The sequence below is a fragment of the Sorex araneus genome, chromosome 2 (genome assembly GCF_027595985.1).
Source record: "Sorex araneus isolate mSorAra2 chromosome 2, mSorAra2.pri, whole genome shotgun sequence".
Taxonomy (NCBI): Eukaryota; Metazoa; Chordata; class Mammalia; order Eulipotyphla; family Soricidae; genus Sorex; species Sorex araneus.
In genome coordinates this window covers 349,680,688-349,701,775 of record NC_073303.1, presented here as the reverse complement: position 1 = coordinate 349,701,775, position 21,088 = coordinate 349,680,688, and positions in this window count along the sequence as shown.

Sequence of the window (21,088 nt, the reverse complement as noted above, 5' to 3'; positions counted from 1 at the left end):
TGAGTAAATCAACAAACAACAGGATGACACCGATGACAGTGATGAGTCATTTAACTTAAATTGTTTCCATTTCAAAAATAAATTGGAGAGTCCATACATTTTTATATCCCAGTATCTCTGGACCCAGTTCTTTGTAACAGGATAAGCTCTAAGGTTGCTCATCCCAGCCTACACCAGTTTATGGCACCATGATTCAGACACTCATGATACTACCATGGCTAGTCTTCGACTCTGAATGGAACTGAGAAGGAAAGACAGAATGGGTATAGCAGAGAAGGAATGTTCAGATTTCAGAACGATGAACACAGCTTCTTCTGTTCAAATCCTTCCAGTAGAAATTGTACTAGCCTCTGACTAGGAGACAACTCAGTTCTGACTCATTTTTTTCTTTTTGCTATAACTTTTTAGAGAAAAAAAATAACACAAGATTGGGCCAGATCACAAGTGTATATATAGGTACAAGTACCTTAAAAATTCTGTATATCCTTCTCTGTGTAAATATACCAGAAGGTGCAGAGAGAATTACCTGTTTTTCCCACATATTTGACAGGGAACCTGTAAAAACAGCAATGTTGTTATTTCCTTGTCTCTTAAAATATTTCTTCCCCTGGGAAGTAAAAAAAAACAACAACCTAAAATCCCCCATATTATTTACTTGAAAATTATAACCATATATATTGTTTACCCTATACATTCGAAGTTTTATCATTTATGTATATAATGAACATGAGTCCAGGGAGAGAGAATAAGAATTAAAGCTCTTGCCTTACGTGGAACAGACCCCAATTCCATCCCAGCACTGCACCTGACTCCCTGAGCACTGAGCCAGGAGTAACCCCTGAACAGTACTAGGTATGGCTCCCAAATCAAAAAACTAAGTAAGTAAACACTGAACATAAAAATATAAATGTGATTTTATACCAATCAAATTCTAGGGTGCTTTTTATAAATTTAGCTCATATCAGTTACTATTAGGAACTTTTTCTGTGTAATTTATCTATTTATTTTTTGTCTCGGGCCATATCTGCGATGCTTAAAAATTGCTCCTGGCAGTGTTGAGGGACCATAAGGGATACTGGGGCTTGAACTCTGGTTAGACATAAAGCAAGACAAATGCCCTAACCACTGTACTATGGTTCTGGCCCCCAACTTTTCCTTCTCAAATATATATATATATATATATATATATATATATATATATATATGTGTGTGTATGTGTGTGTGTGTGTGTGTACTGTGGTAAAATGTTTTAACATAAAAATTACTATATTAGTAATTTTATTCATGCAATTCAGTGGTATTAATTGTAATATCTATGTGACACAACCATGGACCCTAATTCCTTTGTTTCTTGAGAATCCAAAGAGTAAATCTATATCCTTAAAGCAATAAACTTTCTATCTTCCTATAGCTCTGTAGCACTGTCCTCCTGCTGTTCATCAATTTGCTCGAGTGGGCACCAGTAATGTCTCCATTGTGAGACTTGTTGTTACTGTTTTTGGCATATCAAATACTCCACGGGTAGATTGCCAAGCTCTGCCATGCGGAAGGGATACTCTCGGTAGCTTGTTTGGCTCTTTAAGAGGGATGCGGGTCAGCCACGTGCACGGCAAACACCCTACCCGCTGTGCTATTGCTCCAGTCCTCTTCTGGTTTCTCTTCAGATTGCATACATCTTTCCCATCCTCCTATCTTGAATAAATTCATAACAAGAGAAAATGTATTAGGAAATAGTCACATATTGAAAGGCCACGATCTAAAGCAAATCTCCACAAAGCTCCCTTATTTAAATTGTTTTTGCTTCAAGAGAGCTAGAGAACAGTCCTCCCAGGTTTTAGACTTTGATCACTGTGAAACCAACCTCAGAGAACTTTCTCTCCCCCCTGGTCCTGATGTCAATGGCTTAATCAGCCTTACTAAGCAAGAGAAAAACATTTGTTTCTCAGAGTACGCTGCAGAGGAAGATGGTCCCAGTCCCTGGAATTCACATCTGTCACAATAGCCAGAGGGAGCTTCTGATGACTGAAGTCTGATAAAGGATACAAGAGTCAAATTAAGCAACCGGAGTGAGACTAGGTTACCCCCACTGAGTCATGTTCCTGGTCTTTCTATATCCACTTCCTAAAATAATCTGCAAAGGTTCTTTGTTAATATGAAGGAGAAAGCCCACAGAGCCTGTCCAGGTGTGTTTCTGATACCTGGTGGGGTCAAATGTCTACTAAGGAAATTCAGAACTGTGCACTGTTGGCTCTTTAAAACAGTCAGCTTTCTTTTTTTCTCATTGTTTATGATTTACAGAACCACCAACACCAACGTGCACCCATTGAAATATCTCAAGAGCCATAAAACAATATCCTGGGCTGCTGGTCTACTGAGCACTAGTTCAAACACAGCATAGCACTCAAAAGGATATATGATGGAAACAAGAGATAGAAGAAGAGAAAGACAGAGAGACCCAGATAGAGACAAGCACCCCTATATTTATTTGTTCATTATTTATTTATTTATTTACTTGTTTATTTATTTAGGAGTGGAGTGATAGCACCGGAGGTAGGGCGTTTTCCTTGCACAAAGCCGACCCGAGTTCAATTCCCCTGTCTCTCCCGGAAAGCCTGGCAAGCTACCAAATATCCTGCCTGCAAGAGTATCCTGCCTGCATGGCAGAGCATGGCAAGCTACCCATGGCGCACGGCAGAGCATGGCAAGCTACCCATGGCGTATTTAATATGCCAAAAACAGTAACAACAAGTCTCACAATGGAGACATTACTGATGTCTGCTAGAGCAAATGGATGAACAATGGGATGACAGTGTTATTTGTTTATTGTCTTGAGGCTACACTTGGTAGTGCTCAGGGTTTATTTCTGACTCTGAGCTCAGAGTTCATTCCTGAAGGTGCGCATGGTAGAGACCAAATAGGGACTAGATGGGATCAATTACAACTAAGCTGCAGGCAAGCAAATGCTCTCCTCAACACTCTCCCTCCAGCCTCATCTAATATATATTTTTAAATTGTACAATAAGGGAGATCTCATAAGATTCATCAGGATGTGGAGCATAAATCATAACACATGGGCCAAATTTCCATGAGGAATCTTGGGGCAAATCCATTCATAAAATAATATATTAATAAATAGAGTAGGAAAGCAGCCAAGATACTATAAGTGTTTACCTATACTATGTAAAAATTGAGTGAACTTCTCACTTTGCAAGATTTCTATTATTCTAAATTACTGATGTAAGTTATGAGAGAACGCTTTTTCTGCAGACTGAATGATTTTTCCCTCACCAATCATTAACATTAACATATAAAATAAATCTAATTGTTTCTGTCACCTGTCTCTTAAATAGTAGAAAAAAATAGATGTTACTTCAGGAGCCCTCTAGGAATCTTGGTCAATTTTCGGTGTACAGTGATATAGCAAGTGTTTCATTTTATTATATTTCATTTTAGAATTAGGATTCAATATTTAAATGGCAAAGAGAAAATTTTCAGAATATCTGAAACCATATGATAAAATTTATACTTGTCTACTCATTTAAAAGTGATAGAAAAATGTTAAAATTAATAGTAATATGAGTGCAGAGAACTTTGCTTTTACCTAAATTAGTAGCCTTTGTTGCTGACAACTGTTAAATAAAGTACATAATAAAGTAAGAATAACTCACAGAAAATTATTCTCGTAAAAATCAAAGTCTGTGAAGATTAGACAGAACTAAATATCATAATCCAGGGCAATAAACCATAAATCAAAGAATCATGTTCATCAAAATAACTGAACTTAAAATATTTTAGTATTTTTCAGTATTTTTTAGTTTATTATTTGTGCATGATAAATAAACTGATATAAATCAAGTGAAGTTACTTTCTTTTTTTTTAAACAGATTTTATTTAGAGGTTCTTGAGGGAAGGAGGAAGGGATAAAAGGGAGAGAGAAGAGTAAGATTAAGGCACTCAGGAGAGAACACAGGTTTCTCCAAGGGTGGAGAGAGCCCCTACACATATCCAAGCTTTAGACACAAAAGTATGAAAGTACACATCTCAAGAGGGGAGATGCAAGCAACAAATGTGCCTTGCCACGTGGGCACAAGCAGTACATGGGCTCAGGCAGCATATGTGCCAAGTGAAGTTACTTTCTGTGAAATATCTACAATTTTCTATGTACAGTCAAATTTTGCTAGTTATAACTTTGTTCTATAATAGCACCTCCAGGAGTAAATCCTGAGCATTGCCCAAAACAAAAAGAAAAAAATTGAAAGCACATGAAATTAAAATTTTATTTAGTAATCAATATATCAGCATTTTGTCTTACTTAGAAATGAAGTAAAAAATAAAAAAGAATTGAAGTACCAATTAATGTATTCTAATTAACTATGTTTAATTTAAGTCCTCTGATTTTAGTCACTTAAAGACTTGAAATTATTTTTTAAGCTGACAACTACAAAGCACAAATATTATTGAGATAAAATTAATATGAACAGGAATTTAATATTCAGATTTATATTTATAGTATTAATATTTACATATTAATTCAAAAAATACATACAGGGAATAAAATGTGTGCTCACAGTATTCTTAACACTGAATATATCAGGCACACGTAGTTGTTTTCATTAAGCCAAAAATATTTCAGTAGTTTTGTTTGCCAGATTTATCTAAATCATGTTTACTTGAACTCCTAAAATATCTCAAAGTTGTTTTTGCAAAAATAAATTTTTCCCATTGATACAATCAAAGTTCAATTTCCTTATATTATGAAAATTTTTTATAATATTCAGCTAATATAAGTGCTTATTTATCTCTATAAGCCAAGCTAAATAAATTCCTTTCAGAGACTTCATAATTCAATTTATCAATATCACCTGGAAGTTGAAAAATATGTATTTTACAATCAGAGGAAAAGTCCTAGGTTGTAGGCACTAGGGCAGACAAAATTATAGGCAAAATAAAAAACTTTAGTTTGAAAATCAGTCAAGAATCAAGTGTAAATAAATAATCACAAAATCGTACCAATCTAACACAGAAGTGCTCTCCTTCCTGATATTACATTTCATAACTGATTGGAGCTAAAAACAAACAGAAAATATTTATAAACTAAATTCTGCATCATCTCTCAGAGTCTAATGGAGACTAGAAATCACCAAATGGTCAGTACCTGAAATGCAACTCCTAATCAAAATAATTACAAAACCAGTCTTTGTTGTGTCATCCAATAGAGAATTGATTCTCCAAACAAATACTTTTACCAATATCATTAAACAAACTATAAAACTCCTTAAAATTTCTGCCAGCACTAAAATCATGTATTTTCTATCTACTCTCCTAGAAGGCAAAACAAATATGAGAGAAAAATAAAATAATGTTAAATAAGTGGTCCTTAAAGTTCTATTTGTTTTTTGAAGTCACCACTGAAAGTGAGGAAAGGTGTGTATGAGTGACCACAACCACTCAGGATGTTTGGCTTTTGTAAGGAAAGTTATCTAGTTCTGCCAGGAAACCCATTAGGCATCTTGGTGGGGAATCTCTGAAATTTAAAAGATACTTCAAGAAGAACAGTAAATTCTTGACTTTGCACACGTATTTGAAATATGCATTGTTAAATATTTCATATGTCTCATACGAATCAAGTGGATTAGTTATAAGATATTCAAAGAAAACATACCAAATGCACAAAACACACTTAAAAAGAATTAGATGCAGAAGTCTATAAATTATATATATATATATATATATGCTGTGTTACAAAAACAAAACAGGTGAACTTAATAAAATAAAAGTGAATTTTTATCTCAAAGTGTAGTGGTTACCAGAGAGGATGGGGGTGTATAAATAGGAAAAAAAGAGAGCTTGTATGGTTATGGGTAGAAATAACTTGTTTTGCCCACCTTTACTTTTTTATTTATCTTTATTGAATCACTGTGAGATACAGTAACAAACCTTTCATGACTGAGTTTCATTCATACAATGATTAAACCCCTTCCATCCACAGGTGTGCATTTTCCACCACCAATGCCCCCAATATTCCTCCCACCACCCCCACCCCATCCCACCTCCTGGTTCTAAGGAAGGCGCCTTCCTTCTTACTTCCTCTCTACTTTTGAACATCATAGTTTGCAATATGGATAGTGCATTGCCATCTAATTTGGTCTTTAGTCTACTTTCATCACAAATCTCCCATCACGACTGATCCCTCCAACGATTGTTGACTTAGTGTTCCCTTCTCCATCCCAACTGCCTTCTCCCCCAGCATCTGAGACAGTCTTCCAAACCCTGGGGTTATCCACCTAACCCTTGTCTCTACTGTCCCTGGATGTTAGTTTCATAAGATATTATTTTATATTCCACACATGAGTGCATTCATTCTATGTCTGCCTCTCTTAATGGAGTCACAGTGATATACACTTCTACAAATTTTTTTATGATTGGATTTCAGTCATAAAATGTTCCAACACCCATAGCTTCACCAGTGTAATTTTCCCACCACCAGTGGTCCCAGTTTCCCTCCCAAACTTCCATCTCATCACCTGCCAATATGGCAGTCACTTTTCCCCTCCCCCCTCTCTCTGTCTCTCTCTCTCTCTCCCCCACCCCACTTTCATTTTGGGCCTTATGGTTTGCAATACAGATAATGAAAGGTTACCAGGTATATCCGTTTAACTGTGCCCCTTCACCCCACTCCACACACACTCTTGTGGAAAGCTTCAAACTATTGATCTGTCCTCCTGGTCCCTGCTTATTTACCCTCACCTTGGATATTGGTCTCATTATATATATAATATATATATATTATATATTATATATATATTATATATAGGCACTGGAGCACTGTCATTCCATTGTTCATTGATTTGCTCAAGCGGGCACCATTGTGAGACTTGTTGTTATTGCTTTTGGCATATCGAATACTCCATGGGGAGCTTGCCAGGCTCTTCCGTGCGGGCAGGATACTCTTAGTAGCTTGCCGGGATCTCCTCGAGGGATGGAGGAATTGAATTCAGCTTGGCCGAGTGTAAGGCAAATGCCCTACCCATAATTACCAGCACAGGATATTATCAATCTTTAAAAATAATTTCTTTTAATTTTGGATGATTCACAAAAGGTGCTTGGGGGTCACTGCTGGTAGTGCTGGTGGGTACCAGACCTGGGGCTCCCACATGCAAGGCATGCATTCCACTCTCCTGAGCCATCTCCCTGGTTCAAATCACACTGATCACCACACACGCCTCACCGTCACACTCTTTTTTTTTTTTCTCCCCTCAACCACAAAAAGTGCTCAGAGTTTACTTCTGATTCTATGCTCAGGGAGCATTCCTGCTGGTGCTAAGATGGCACTACACCATATGGAGTGCCGGAGACTGAACCAGAGTCAGCCACATGCAAGAAAGTGCCTTAAAAAGAAATAAAAAGGGACAGGAATGATAATACAGCTTTGCAAAACAACGTGATTCATTTTGAATTATCAGTAAGACCTAACAGATGTCTTTTTATTTTGTGTGGTCCCCCCATCCCCAAAAAAGTGCCTTACTCCCAGTAATTTTTCTCTGGTCCCATGATTGGCCTCTTTAATTCATGTCAATTATTGAGAAGAAAATTTGTAATTTTTGTCTTTTCTGTTTTGGGTTACATCTGGTGATGCTTATGGTTTACTTCTGGCTCTGTGCTCAGGGATCACTCCTGGTGGTGCTGAAATTGATCCTAGGTCCAGGGTATGCAAGGTAACAAGTACTAAAGTACTACTACTACTACTACTACACACACACACACAAACATATATGTGTATATATATATATATATATATATATATATATATATCACTGTCATCTTTTTTATCACGATTTGCTCGAGCAGGCACCAGTAACATCTTCATTCATCCTAGCCCTGAGATTTTAGCAGCCTCTCTTTACTCATTCTTCCCAGTGGTGCTGCATTGGAGGCTCTTTCAGGGTAAGGGGAATGAGAACCACCATTGTTACTGTATTTGGTATATCGAATATGCCACAGAGAGCTTGCCAGGCTCTGCTGTGTGGGCAGGATGTTCTCAGTACCTTCCCAGGTTTTCCGAGAAGAAGAACTAGGTTATAAGAGGTCGCCTCCGGGAGCTTTGTTTTATAGTCTCTGGATCTCGGCTGTTGATGGATTACATGGCACCCAGGGCAGTTTGTGGATGTGGCTGCCCAGCTACTGGATACACACACACACACACACACACACACACACACACACACACACACACACACACACACACACGGACTGGAGCAATAGCATAGCGGGTAAGACATTTGCCTTGCATGAGGCCGATCCAGGTTCAATTCCTCTGTCCCTCTCAGAAAATCTAGCAAGCTACTGAGAGTATCCCACCCACACCACAGAGACAGGCAAGGTACCTGTGGCATATTCGATATGCCAAAAATAGTAACAACAAGTCTCACAATGGAGATGTTACTGGTGCTCGCTCGAGCAAATCAGGGAACAATGGGATGACAGTGCTATAGTACAGTGCTAAGTGAGCTATTAAAAACGTATTATTTTATGAAGATTTCTTAGCTGCTAAGTGAAGTCAGAGGAACAGTCACTGCTAACCCCATTTTATAGATAATAGAACAGACTAGATAAAGTAAGAAGTCGTTAGTCTTAGGAGAACAATTTATATTCAGGTCTTCAGACCAATGATTAATGATTTTTTTGTCCCTCAGTACTAGTTGCGAGTTTGTTTGAAGGACATTGAAGGATATAAGAGAAGTGAAAAGACCAGATTGATGAATTTTGATAGTTTAAATAATTCAAATCATAGAAAATTGCGAAAAAAAAAAGACCATGTAATATAAACAAATGTCAAATGATGAAACAGGGTTCAGAGAAGGATGATTATTTAAAATACAAATGCCTCTTTTCTCACAGTTCTGTAACTCAGGATACTCACCAGTTTATTTAATGCATCTCCTTTCATAACAGAACAGGCAAAAAAGTAAAGAATTAGTTATTATTTATCAATATATTGATATTGATAAGAAAGCATGGTCAAATAAGAAAGCATCTGACCGGAACTACCCAGAAACAGGCGACAGTATTGGCTGCAAAGCAGCAACATCCCATCTCTACTGAAATCTCTTGAATGTGCTCGTAAGTCTGTTCTTCCTCCATTTTCTAGTTCACACAATAATGGAAGCTGTTTGACCCCGAGGTCATTGAAACAGGCATTAACCAGGAAACAATCCTTGAAGAGAAATAAATTTTAATCTAGAGAAAGTCTAAAACAGGAGCTATGCTAGATAGCAACATCCATTTAAGTTGCCCACGATCTGGCATCTCTGTAAATTTCCATTTTTAAAAATGAAACTTAAATTTCTGTGTTATATAAACTGTTTACATGTTTCTTTTAGGTTTTCATAGTAAGAAGGTTATCATTACAAAGACAGGAAACAAAATAAGCCAACTGGCAGTGTGTTTTTGCTTTAAATGTGACACTTAAGACTCAGAATAATGAGAATGTGCTTAATGTAAGCTGGGATGATAGTGTGCAAGAAGGTGGTTCTGCAAATATTAAGGTGAATATGTTTTAAAATGACTGAGTTCTGCTTCACTACAAATACTATTTTCTTTCTCTGCATTTTAAATTTCTGATTCCTTTGTTTTTTTTTCAATCTTTTACAGTTTTTCTCTACATGGATTGATAATCTAATATGGCTGACAATAGCTCCTAAGGCTACTGTATATAGGGAAGAAATGCATTATTTTATATTTTTAGATTAAAAAAATAATTTTAGGTTGTTTTTTTTTTTGCTTTTTGGGTCACACCTGGCCATACACAGGGGTCACTCCTGGCTCTGCACTCAGGAATTACTCCTGGCGGTGCTCAGGGGACCATATGGGATGCTGGGAATCGAACCAGGGTCAGCCACGTGCAAGGCAAACGCCCTACTCGTAGTGCTATCGCTCCAGCCCCTAATTTTAGTTTTTAATATTAAAATCGAAATCTTGTTTAGACCTAAAAATACTGTAAAATTTAATGTTTATTACCGCTTAGATCATAAGCAATTCTGCATCATATGATTAAGATTATGTATCACATTGCCGTTATTCAATAAAGATCAGTTTTGCCATTGAGAGTTGTATAAATCTTGTCCAGACATCAGTTACAAAAATGAAATGTGGGGGCTGGAGTGATAGCACAGCGGGTAGAGCGTTTGCCTTGCACGCAGCCGACCCGGGTTCGGTTTCCAGCATCCCATATGGTCCCCTGAGCACCGCCAGGTGTAATTCCTGAGTGCAGAGCCAGGAGTGACCCCTGTGCATTGCCAGTTGTGACCCAAAAAGCAAGCAAAAAAAAATGAAATGGATTGCTATAGGCATTGGAATCTTATTTCTAGAATAGAGAGACACAAAATCTGGAGAGATACTGATCTCCAAATTGACTGTAGAGATTTATGAGAAAAGGAAATGCTTTGTTAGCATTGGAAATTATGAATATGAAGGCTCAAGTTTATTCTGCTGAGTGCATGGTTTGCATGCTGGCAACCCTGGATTGAGGCATGAATTTGGTCCTCCTCACTGCATGATCCCGTGAACACCACCTTGAATAACCTCTGGGCACTGATGGGAAAGGTCCAAAACCAAATAAACAAAAACAATCAAAGAAACTATAAACACCAATACTGATGCTCTTACAATACTGTAAAAAACTTCAACTTGCTTATCATCTATTAAATAAAACTAATATTTATCCATTGGAAAGAAATACATAATTTTAAAACTTTTCTAAAGTATTCATTTTTATGCACATTTTTTACTCTGGTTAAGATGTGATTTATTTGTCCCCTCTCTCTCTCTCTCTCTCTCTCTCTCTCTCTCTCTCTCTCTCTCTCTCTCTCTCTCTCTCTCTCTCTCTCTCTCTCTCCTTATTTTATGACTGCAACTTGCATTAATGTTGCCAGATTTGGCAAATAAAATTAAATATTTTTCCTGCCAACTCTACTTGTTACTTTTGCAATATGTCAGAGAAGATATGAAATGACTGGAAAGATATTCGTATGTGACATAGGACTCCACACACCCTACCCTTTCTGCCAACCGAGCCCTAACTTTATTCTTGAAAGTGTTTTCAATGCTCATAAGAAATCTGTGTGCTCAGGCTTTGATCATTTTTATATCTTATTAGAATCAAGATTTTTCTTAAAATCTGGTGACATTTTGAGTAGGAGAGAGTGATTAGTTAAAAGACATTCTTTTGCAGTTGTGCCCAAATAGAGAATCGGTTACATATAGGTAGCCAAAATATGTGTGCTTACTTGTTTTCCTGTGTATTTTTTTTAAAGATATCGACAATATGTTAAGCCAAATCGAATGAATCTCTAAGTGAGTAGGATTGTAAATAGAAAGTTTCAGAACCCACCACTATCTTACCTAGCAATGAGGACACCCTGGGGAAGGAAGGCTAATTCTGTGCTTTTGAAAGTTACTTTCTTCACGGCAAGGGAGGAATAAGCTGCAATGCTGGAAGCTGCCCTGATTTCGGCTTGTTTACAAGTGATGCACCTCCTTAAACTCATACGGGTGACTCACACTATTAAGGAGAGAACACAGTGTAATATACTAAAGCTGCATCAGGGAAAATGTTAGTTAAATATTAGAAACTGCTCTGCAAAGCTAAACTCTGATAGGACAGGACAGGAGTTGCCAAGGCAAGCAGTATGGAGAGCCAGCTATGAGTTGAGCAAAGCCTTTCTCTGTAGCTGCCAGATGCTTAAATATGGTCGAACAGGACATCATGGTCCTGACATGATGACATGGTCTTGAAGAAAATGGAGGATTAGCAGTATTACAGTTGTGCTTTCTCAGGCCAAGAGAGATAGACAAGCTAATATATCAGCAAGACAAGCTAATATATCAGCTTCAGTTAAAGACATTGGCACGCAATATGATGCACAAAAGAAGCTTTTTGTCTTTCAAACCAAAGGTTATTTTAATTGTTTATTTTTATATTTCTTTAAAACAGTTTTCCAACAACGGAACTAGAAATATTTGGACAAGGTGGGGGATGCTATACTACATGGTAGTGCTTCACTATTCTACTAGAATCATCCTTAATAACTCTTCTACTAGAATTATGAATCGTTAAAGCAGAAATATATGGAGCTAGAATCTTAAGTCATCAGATAATTCAATATTCTGTTTCCCTTTGTTTTTTCAATTGAGAAGTCAGGCCTAAAGAGAAAAGTTATCTCCCTGTACTCACAAATTTGAAAACAATTTTCCTATCTTTTAGTATGGTTTAATAAATCATTTCCAAATTGCATTATTTTTGCATAGAAAATACACCTTTATAATTTTAAACAATTGGATAAACTATACATTTCTAATACATACATAATTCGTGTATCTATTCCCTCAAATTCCCCTCAGTGGCTCACCACCTCCTCGTGGCATGGGGTGTGGCAACAATGCCAACCAGCGAAGAGTGAACCAACAGGTGCTATCCAGAGATGCAGGCAGGTGCATGTTTGTCAGCGAGCAGATATTTACAACATGTCAGTCAATCAAAAGCTTGCATTTAGTAGACTTTGAGGACGATTAGAGGCCGCCCTAATAGCCTCCGTCCCTCTCGGAGAGCCCGGAAAGCTACTGAGAGCATCCTGCCTGCACAGCAGAGCCTGGCAAGCTACCCATGTCATATTCGATATGCCAAAAACTGTAACAACATAATGGGCCTCATTTCCCTGATCCTGAAAGATCCCCCAATATGGCAGTGTTGGGAAAGATGAGTAAGGAGAGGCTGATAAAATCTCAGGGCTGAACTAGGCTGCCAAAACGAAGAAAGACTAAAATGACTGTGTGTACTTTCAAAACACGCATGTTGGCATCGGAAGCATCCATTGATGCCTGACCACCTACGAGATGGTCAAGACCCTGAATAAATGGTTTGATGCCCTTTGTATTCCTGGAGCGAGCAGACATGCAACAGGGACTGATGAAGTTGTTACTGGCACCCACTGAAGAAAATCAATGAGCAACAAGACAAGTGATACACGTGAAGTGGTTCACTCAAAATAATGATTTGGATTCGGTAACGTATTTATGTTTAAACTGGAAACATTAAAATCATCCAGAAATGCTAATATAAATGAAAATGCATAGTTTATTTAGGATGGAGTTGGGGAGTACATATTTTAGTATTTATGTATGAAGTCTGCTTTTACTTTCTCTAATGTCTTTTCTTCTCCCCTGTCCTTCTCATTTCTATAGTTGCAGTGTCAGGATAATAAAATAATCTCCCCTCGGGTACCTTGCATCCCCTTTCCTTTTATTTAAAATACCATATATAAATGAGATCATCTGGTATTTGTCCTTCGAAGTTTCTCTGCTTAACATGATGTCCTCCAGTTTCATCTAACTTGCTGCAAATTGAATGATTCATCTTTCCTCACAGTTGCATAGTATTTCATTTTTAAGCCATGTCTTCATCATTGGCTCATCTATCTTTGAACATCTGGGTTGATTCCATAATGTTATGACAGGGTACTTAGTGCTCCAATGAATTATGGTATGTACATGTTCTTTTAAATGAATGTTTTTCATGTCCTAGGGTTAAGTCTCAAGATATTAGAATTTCTGAGTTATATGAAAACTCTATCCATACATTTGGGGGGGTGGGAAATCTATATCTTTTTTTTTCTAGGAGTTTAACCAAAAACTGTTGTTTAAATCTTTGGTTTAAGATATGATTCTATAACCCACAATCTAAAGCAATGCATTTATCATTATGTTTTATGGTCATGCATAAGAGTTGTCATATTACTCTTGCTTGGTGTTGATGTGACTAATATTTGTTGGTTTGTTAAAAATTTAAAATATTTTTACAAGTTTTGTGTTTCAAATGCATCTTTTATCAATGTGTTCAAGTGAAATATTCCTCAACAAGTGCTTAATGATGTTTATTTTATAGAGTCTTACACTCATCGATAAGCTTTATATAGGGCAGATATTATTTAACATTAGTTATATGTTTATATATACAGTGAGCTTATTGGACCTTTTAAGAATCTACTTTTAAATCCTAACCATATAAGCACACTCTTATAATTAGAGCTAGAAGGAACCCTAGATTTGTTTTTAATATAACTATTTCTTTCTAAATGAGAAAATCATGTTCTAGGGATAAATAAACTGCTGGATAGGGAATTTGTGATGTAGGAAGAGAAATTCATTGTCCTAATTTCTAGGACATTGTTTTCATTGAGCTTCTAGAGAATACACTAAAAGCCATTCAATTTCATTCTCACTAATAACCAGGACCATTTAAATGAGAGAAATTTTCTCTAGAATATAATGAGAACACATAGAATTTCTTAAACTTTAAAAGTGTTATCAACACTCATTCTCCAAATGTATTTACTTGAGTTCAAAATGTAGCAGCATGCCTTCTGGGCCGCACTCAGTACAATTTGAAGAAGGAATAGAACAATACATCGGAGTGTTTGATCAAGATGTTATGAAAGGGAACTGTGATTACAGTTAGTAGTAGTACAGATAGTACAGAACTGTCTTGCTTCATGTGGTGAAGGGGAAGAGAAATAAAGGACAACAAAGCAAGCTGCATTTAGAGTTACAAGAAGGATGGTCACATGTGAATGCTCTAAAGATATGAAGTTTTATTGTTTATACCTTACTTTGAGCTAAAATACTTATATTTTAGAACAAACTCTATTAAGTTTGTACTTAGAAATGTGTGAAACTATACAAAGAATCCCCCACTACTGTGTCCCAAATTACATTGAAAAAGAAAAAAAAACGACTAAAAAGTGAAAAGCTTTCAATTCACCCATTGACCAAGAAATGTATCATAAATATTTATTAATTTGTTTTCTGATTCTTTTTGTATACATGTTATTACACATGTAGACATATAGCAATATAAGTAGCATATATGTTTATTAATAGTATGTTCCTTTTTTAGTGCTGAGTAATGTTCATTATATTCCATTTATTATCAGTGTTTTTAACCTTATTTTTGCACTTCTGTAATCATTTTTGTCTTGGTCTAGAATTAATAAAGTAGTTGTCGACATTTTCCTTCCATTTTAGGAGAGTGAGGGCTATACCTGGTTGTGCTAAGAGATTATTCCTGATTATCTGTACAGGGTTGACTCCTGATGGGCCTTGAAGGATTGTATATGTTGCCTGAACTTGAACTTGAATTGTTCACTTGCAATTTAAATGCCCTTCCTGCTATACTATCTCTCAGGCCCATCAACAATTTTATCCAAGGACAAATGTAAGGCGATATTTAAATAGACATTTAATGACTATCAAAGAATAGGGTCTCTAGGAAGATCTCTTGTATCACTTGTCACTTGTCATCCCATTGATCATCAATTTGCTCGAGCGGGCACCAGTAACATCTCCATTCATCTCTGTCATGTGCTAGTGTAGCCCAGCGGCATCTGCTCACTCCAGAAACACGAGCCTCAAACCATTCATTCAGGGTTTTGATGAAGAAGTCTGACCATCTTGTAGGTGGGCGGCCACGTGGTCTTTTGACGTCCCATGGAATCCACTCTGTAACAGCTCTAATCCAGCGGTCATCTCTAAATAGCATTACATGTCCGGCCCATCCGATTTTTGATGCCTTGGTAAACGAGACAGCATCCCTTATTCTTGATCATCGATAGAGGTCGAACTCTGGATTCCTCCTCTCACCTGAGTGAGATGTGATACTCCAAGCATAGCTCTTTCGATTCCTCTTTGCGAGACCCAAATAGCGTTCTCATCCTGTTTGCATAGGTCCCAGATTTCTGAGGCTTATGTCAGTGCAGGAAGAACGGTGGTGTTGAAAAGATATGCCCAGATCTCGAGGTTCTTCATCCTCTTAACCACTTCTTCAATGTTCTTGAAGGCGTTCCATGCTGCTCTCTTCCTCCTGCTCAGTTTAGGTGCCAGGTCGTTTGTCATGTTGAGCTCTCTACCTAGGTATACATAATTGCTGCATTCGGAGATGTTTGTTCCATTGATGGCAAATGGAACATCAGGAACTAATCCATTTCTCATGAACATTGTCTTTGTGAGATTCAGCTGTAGTCCGACCTTTCCACACTGATGGTTGAAATTGGCCAACATTCATGCCACTTGGCTGATATTTGGTGTAATGAGAACGATGTCATCAGTGAAGTGGAGGTGGTGTAGTTGCCAAACGTCTATCTTCACTCCCAATCCTTCCCATTCCAGTTGTCACTGAAGAGTTTCAGTGAAATGGTATCACCTTGCCGAACCCCTCTCTTTACGTCAATGATAACTTCTTTGTAGAATGGTGAAATCCTGGTGGTGAATCCATAATACAGCTCTCAGAGGATCCTGATATATTGAGTTTGAACACCCTGTTTGTTTAGGAATTCGATTACCACATCAGTCTCAATAGAATGAAATGTCTTCTTTAAATCAATGAATGTAAGACAGAGGAATCTTGAACTCTTGCAAAACCTCAATGAGCTTGGTCACCATGTGGACATGTCGATTGTGCTGACTCCTTTTCAGAATCCAGCTTGCTCTCATGGCTGTGTTTCTGGCTCCTGTTGAGGCTAGAGTCCAAGGTCACAAAGTCCCATATTACCTGATTCTGTGGAAGTTCACTCATGTGTGAAGCTCAGACTGAGCATCTGGAAAAGTGGCCTGGAATGTGGCAGCTGTTGTGCAGTTGAGGTTGGCCTCTGAAGATATCTAAATTGATTAAAACTATTTCAAGAAAAAATATGTATACTATGGAAAAGTAAAGAAAAAAGTCTCACCTTTTTAAAATGTCAACAGTCAATATAGTTATTCACCTTGCATTAATGTAACATCTTCACTGATACCACATTGCTTCTTCTGGTATATATTCAATGTTGTTTTTGATGTTGACATATGAGCCAGAGATCTCCGGGTTGAGTGAATGCTTTGCATGTGAGATATCCAGGTTCAGTCCCCAGTGCCACAGAACACTAACCTGAACACAAGTAGATGTGGCCCCAAAGCCAAAATATACAAACATAAAATTCAGTAAATGTTGATATATAACTAAATAATAGAGGTCACTGATTTGAAATGAGCATTTCTAATTATTAAACACAAAATAAAGACAATTTTGGGTGACTAGTAGACTACATCCCATCGATTCACCCAATATTCTAGGTGTTCAAATATTATTTAAAATTAAATTTGACATCTAAGTTCATATAGTCAAGAAATCTGAGTCACTCAGAAAGTTGAGCATACTGGCTTACCAATATCCCACAAAAATTGTAACTCCCGATAATCTATATTTATCTATGTTTATATTTATCTGTGCTATCGCTCAACAGGAAAGTCATTTTTAAATGTATATGGAAAAACATTTTTTATTTGTTTGTTTTTTTGGGGGCACACTGGTGATGGTCACGACTTACTCCTGGTTCTGCTCTTAGGGATCACTTCTGGTATGGTTTGAAGGACTGTATGCCATACTGGGGAGAAGGTAGGGCGTTGCCTTGCATGCGGCAGACCCAGGTTTGATTCCTCTGCCCCTCTTGGAGAGCCCAGCAAGCTACTGAGAGTATTCCTCCCACACAGCAAAGACTGGCAAGCTACCCTTGGCATATTCCATATGCCACAAACAGTAACAAGTCTCACAATGGAGATGTTTCTGGTGCCTGCTCGAGCAAATCGATGAACAACAGGATGAACAGTGATACAGTGATATATTTATCTATCTGTATATTTATCTATATTTATCATATACTAAATATATCCACTTCCAGTAGATTCTACCTTTGACCTGTGCACTCTGAGTGACTTAATTGCTTTCAATTTGCCCTTCTGCTGCTTTGGCCATCTTTGCCTCCTCTACATTGCTCATCTCCTTCCCTTTGAGGAGTATTCACCGTTATCCTTTCCTTTGTCTTTCTCCCAGTGCCCATTCAAAAACTCTCAGATTGCATCTTTGCTGAGACTGATTTTAGCAATTGAACTACAGTGACTCTAACAAAATAATGCCATGTGAATTCAAAGTTATATATAACTCATAATTTTATTAGTTTTATTTATTAATTTTTGGTTTGGCTTCACAAATCTATAGGAAGTCAGTGAACATACATAAATGTCACCACTTAGTATAGTGCTAAGTGCATCCTATCCTCAAATCACTGCTAATCGGTGAATTCTTATACTTGGATATATTTTACCATTAAGGTAATTGCTGCACTCACCTCGAGGTAAGGTAATGCTTGCCTCCAATTAAACTATTTCATCTTTCAAAATGCTTTCATTTGTCTCATACTGGAATGTAGGAGAAAAATAAAATTCTATCTACTGCCTCTATATTTTACAGACTTTGATCTGACTTTGTTTTCATTACCATCATGTTTATAATTTTAATTTTATTTATGTTGTTTTTTATTTTCTTTTCTTTTGGTGATGGACAGCACCATGCGGTGCCCATACCTTACTCCTGACTGTACATGCAAAATTCACTCTTGGTGGTGCTCAGGGACCATCCAAGGCAATTGGCCGCATGCAAGGCAATTGCCCTGACCATGGTACTATCTCTCTAGCTTATATTTTTTGTTTTTAAAATATACTTCACTAGAATAAAACATACTTTATAGACTAATTCTAGTTGTGATGAACGTTTCCCAGTCCTTTTCTTTCTTCTGTTTGCATGTCACTTTCTTTTTTTTTTTTTGAAAGGGGACACACCCAGCTGGTCTCAGGGCTACCTTGTAGTTGTGCACTTTAGGGATTGCTCCCAGCATGCTTGCAGGGGGCACAGGGAGCGCTAAGGATCCAACCAAGAACTTCCACATACAAGGCACATGCCCTGCTCACTACACAAGCTCTCTGGCCTGTACAATGTTATTCTTGGTTGATGAAAGACGCTAATGTCTTGCAGAGACACAAAATTAGAGATTAAGAGTGCTGGATTCCATTTTTAATTTTGTCAACAATATCATTTCTTGGAGCATTAGATTCTTAATTTGTTTTTTTAAAATGTTTATGTTCAATGTCTGTTATTCTAAGTAGCATAACATTCCCACAGAAACATTACCAATAAGTAAGCACAGAGAGCAAATGCTACATCAATGGAAAACTTAGGAGAGGATTTCATTTTGTTTGATTTTGGGTTTGGGGCTAGACTTGACTGCTGGCTTACACCTGAGTCTGTTCGCAGGGATCAGTGCTAGCAGTGCTCGGGGGACCACATGTATTGTGGGGATCAAATGGTGTTAGACGCATGCAAGATAAATACCATAGCTGCTGTACTTTCTCTCCAACCCCTGAATATACAGTTTCCTTGTTGGTGACAGTTACACTGTAAAAGTGTAAAAGGGGACTTTCATTTTTTTAATAATACACCAACTCTAGCTTTGCTCTGCTTCAGTAACACTCATCTTACAGCATTTAAGGGAAATACGTATTTTAAAAGTTGTTTTATAATATTAAGTAGCTTTTGTTATTATTACTATAGTATTAGTAGATGTTATAGCATTTTAGTAATGTAGTAGTAGTAATGATAGTCACTGTCACTGTCATCCCATTGCTCATCGATTTGCTCGAGCGGGCATCAGTAATGTTTCCATTGTGAGACTTGTTACTGTTTTCGGCATATCTAATATGCCACAGGTAGCTTGCCAGGCTCTGCCGTGCTTGCTGGCCTCTCCGAGAGGGGCGGAGAAATTGAATCCAGGTCCGCTGCTTTCAAGGCAAATGCCCTACCCGCTGTGCTATAATTCCAGCCCAATAATGATAATATCAGTAGTAATGATAAATGGCCTGATGTTACCATGAGAGCTTACTAGAAAAATAACGATCTGAAATTCCCTCAAATAAGTAAAGTAGCTATTTTTTTTTTTTAGGAAATATGGTAGTCCGATATGGTGAAACAATCTGATTCATTCTCAAGGTGAGAAGTATGTGGTCACATATTTATGTGTTCAAATTCTTCTGGAGGAACTTGGAGGTCAGCACAGGGGTTAAGGTGTATATTTTACACACACTGACGTAGGCTTGATCCACTGCCTCCTGGGCACTCTCAGTTTGAGTCTACTGGCTCTTTATTGTAGGATCCAAGCAGCAGTGCCTCCCCCTGGCTTCACTGACCAATTGGCCCAACTGCTGGATCAGTAATTTCTGGAGGTGGCCCTGGACCCTCTGAGCATTGTGTGGGAGGCTGCTCTCATATGTAACTTCTTGAAATCCTATCGACTATAGTTAAATAGTCATAGGTGTATGCTCATGATTGGTTTTACTAATTATATAACATTTGCTTAGTTCTCCACCTGACATTCTGAATACATAAAAAAATACAAGAAGTTATAAGAGCAATTTTTGCTTTGTCTTTCACATCCTGTGTATCAACCAAGTGAATTGTACAACTATGTCAATATAGTTTCAAAGAAAACTTTGCAGAGTTGGTACAAACCAATTTAAAAAAAGCTAAATTAATAAAATTTCACTTCCTTGCTGGTAGTGGTTACATCTTGATTATATAATAGAGCAATTATTTGTTTATTTTACTGTTAGTTGTCAATATTTTGATCAAGATAGCAAGCACTCTTATTTTTACATTGTAATAACTGATTTTGCAGGAGAGAAATAGCTTGAAAACCTGCTTATATTTTTTATCCTGGTGGTCCATCATAAATTTGTCTATTCTTATTTCTTAGAATCATTTTTACTTTATTGCAGAAGTTATAAGTAGCAGGGGATGTAAAATGGAGAATCTTCTAACCAATTATCAAACTCTGGGATTTGAAAAGCTTCTGCTGAGATAAACCTTTACTTAAAGCAGAAAAAAAAGAAAGGAATGAAAAGAAATTTCCACTAAGACATAATTTCTACCAGGAAATTATGTATCTTATTAAAATGAATCTGGGTTGATTTACTGCAGTTGTAATCAAGGGTTGCATGACCTTATAAGCTTTGCTACTCCATTTATAATAAATCTGGGCAGTTAAAAATAGATGAGCTTTAGGACAGATAATAAAAGGAACACTTTGAAAAATTGCATGATTATAAGTGAAAGGTCTACCATACCATCACTGACCATCTCTGCTTAATGATCAGGCCTTTTGGGTTAGTTGGTTCA